This window comes from Alligator sinensis, unplaced genomic scaffold, assembly GCF_000455745.1.
Source record: "Alligator sinensis unplaced genomic scaffold, ASM45574v1 scaffold2020_1, whole genome shotgun sequence".
Classification (NCBI taxonomy): domain Eukaryota; kingdom Metazoa; phylum Chordata; order Crocodylia; family Alligatoridae; genus Alligator; species Alligator sinensis.
The window spans coordinates 232,338-235,194 of NW_005843181.1; the positions used below are offsets into that span (position 1 = coordinate 232,338).

At 64.3% G+C, this 2,857-nt stretch overlaps 1 protein-coding gene across 8 annotated transcripts in view; it reads right to left on the bottom strand.

The window, feature by feature from the left end:
* Positions 1 to 2,851, bottom strand: part of LOC102369612 (E3 ubiquitin-protein ligase RNF19B-like) — an 8,987-nt gene extending 6,136 nt beyond the window's left edge. For 3 of the 8 annotated variants that reach the window (XM_025194319.1, XM_014526878.2, XM_025194320.1), the window contains exon 1: positions 461 to 2,851. The gene's annotated coding sequence lies outside the window, so the exon portion shown is untranslated. The remainder of the gene's footprint in view (positions 1 to 460) is intronic. The other 5 variants (XM_025194311.1, XM_025194313.1, XM_025194315.1 and 2 more) reach the window with 5 other exon arrangements.
* Between the last annotated feature and the right edge of the window lie 6 nt (positions 2,852 to 2,857).

The window sequence follows — 2,857 nt, forward strand, 5'->3', positions numbered from 1 at the left end:
GGCGCCCGCCTCGGGGAGGAGCCCTGGGGCGCGGGGAGCTCGGCAGAGCCCGGAGCTTTGTGGCAAAGGCGCCGCCGGGCTGCGACCTGCAGCAGGAGCGCCCCCGGCCCCGGCGAGCCGCAGCCAGACCTGGCGACCCTCCACAGAGCCCGGGAGCTGGGCCCCCAGCTCGGGGGACCAGGGGCTTCTGGGCCCCGGGACCTCCGGCTGCCCTGCAACCGCCCGCCGCGGGGGAAGGAGCCCGAGGGCAAGGGCAGCCCTGGAACCGGGCACTGCCGGGCAGGCGGCTCTTGGCTGCAGCCCTGGGACCAGGCCCCGCAACCGGGGTGTTGCCAAGTCTCAGGGTGGCGGGTGCTGGGGGCTCACGGGGTCTGAGCCAGCCCTCAGAGACTGGAGAACGGGCGCCCTGGCCTCCCTCTGCCAGCCCATTGTTGCTCCAGGGACCCCGTCCCACCCTCACCCCTGCCCCACGCTGCAGTCCGACTCCTCCGTGTCTGCATGGCAGACTGTCCACGGCCCTGCTCATTCTCCAACCCCAGCTGCTGCTCTTCCCCGTGGGATACAGGTCCCAAGCGCTGCTCCTGTGCCCAGATGAACCTGCACCACCATGAGAAACAAAGTGCCTAGAACCTGCTCCCTGGTTTTCTCCGTCCACTCACACGCCCTAAACACACGGGCAAACAAGTTCCCTTCATTAGGGTTTGTAACTGCACTGGCACAGTTCACTGTCGGCTGATGCCAGGTCTCTTCCCCAGCTTGATACAGGTCGTGTGAGGCCCGGAGGCTGGCAGCAGGGCTCCTTATCTGTTCTGCAGCAGTTGCTGCCCCGGCTCACGCTCCTTCCCCATCCTCAAATGCCCCGGAACCAGGTGCAGGGCCCAGGGCCCCACTGTGGGTCACTTCATATGGGCTTGGGGCTCAGAGTGGCAGATGCTGCCTCTCACCTCCTGAGGACGTGGGCCTGAGTCGACTGTACGTCAGCCCCTTCCCTTCCCCCTGTTCACCAGGAAGCGTGCCCAGAAACCAGCAGGGCCCAACCCGGGGCTGGGTCCCACCGAGCCTTCTGCTAGCCTGTTTGCAGTGGTTGCGCCGGGCCCCCTCAGGCCTTGGTTAAACGCAGGTGTGAGGCTCGCTGCTGTCCAGCCCGGTGGAGCAGCCATGGGTGCCTGGGTAGCTGCTCCTCACCCGCCCAGCCCCTCCAGAGCTCCTGGATGGACCCTCTGGGCCCTGAGCTCCCTCCTATGTGATCCCTTTGCTCCAGCAGTGCTTCTCCCACTCAGTGCTTCCAGGAAGAGCATGTCCAGGGCGGGGACGTTCCCAACAGCCTCAGCGGTTTAGGCAGATGTAAACCAGCCGTTCACCCCCTCAGTGTTGCCTCTGTCCCTCTGAGTGGCTCCCTGCACCCACCTGTTTCAGCAGCTACTGGCTCCTTCACAGGCCTCAGAGCTGTTGCTGCTTGTTCCAACTTGGCAGCAATCTGCTCATTTGGGAGGAAGGCCTCCTCTGAAGCCTAGGGGTGCCCTCCAAACATGCAGATGGCTGTGGAGCTCTTTATCTCCCAGCATGCGGCAGGTGGGTGCTGCAGAGGACCTTGCCTGTGATAGCAGGTGGAAGCAGAGCTCCACACCCAGCTCAGTTAGGAGAAGAAAGCAGCTGGGGTAGGTTCGTCGAGGGGGAGCTCTGGCAGTGCAGCAAGAGGGGGCAATGGATGGATCCTGCTGGCTGTCCCCTGGCTGCAAGGCGGAGCTGAGGTGTCTGGTGTTTCCCAGGCTTTTGGGCTTTGCTGGCTGCCATGTGAGGGGTCTATTCCCCCTTTCCCAGCAGCTCCTGCTGGCACCAACCTTGCAGAGTCCTGGCTGGAGGATCTTGCCCCTGTGCTCAGGCTCAGGCTGATGCTGTGCTAGGGGCAAGAAGGGATTCCTCGCTCCCCTGCTCCGGTCAGATCGGTTTGGGGTGGGGGGTGTTTGCCTTCCTCTGCAGGCAGGACACGGCCTCTGCCTGGGGTCTCTTGAGCATGCAGCATAAGCACTGCAGGTCTGTCAAACCTGGATTGGCCTCGTCAGCCATCTTCAGACCCACAGATACGAAAATCACGGAACACTATCATCCTCCACTGCAAGGGACTGCCGAAGAAGACCGTACATTCACTTTTAACAGACGCAGGACGCTGGTGGCTGCAGCACCCCCTGCTTTCCCGGGGCAGGGGCGATGCCTGGGGCTGTCAGGAGTGACCGTGTTGTCGCGTGGCTCTGAAGTCAGACACGGGGTGTCTGGGCTGGTCCGCGTGGGGCGGATCCTGCCTCAGGCGGGGGTCAGACTGGAGGTGATCTCTGTGCAACCCTTCCAGCTCCCCCCTTCTTTGATACTGCTGGCCTGCCCGTGGGTAAAGGGAGCAGTTAAGGAGGATCCAGGCATGCCCCAGCTGTCCCCACGGAAGAGGCTGTGGAGACACGTGCCCCAGATGTACGTTTGCAGACAGCAACGTTGCGGCGATGAGAGCACCTGAAATCAGAGGAGGCACCGGCACCAGCCGGGCTCGATGGCCTCGGCTGTCCCCTCCTGCTCAACGATCGATGGAACGGCTCGTCTCGTGCTGCTGTAGCACCCGGCAGCTGCCCTCAGGCCACGCTGGGCAGGCGCACGGAGACAAGGCTGCTCGCTTGAGGAGCTCCCGGTGGGATTACGTGGGGGAGGCCAGGACCCTGCCTGGGGCAGCGGGGGCGAAAGCGAGCGACACCGTGCGCGCCAGGAGCCGGGGGTGCCGCGAATCGGCCCAGGTCTCCTTTCTCGCAGGACTCTGGCGCTGACACCGCAAAGCTGGGAGGGAGGGAGGGGCCGCAAGAGGCCTAGCCCATCC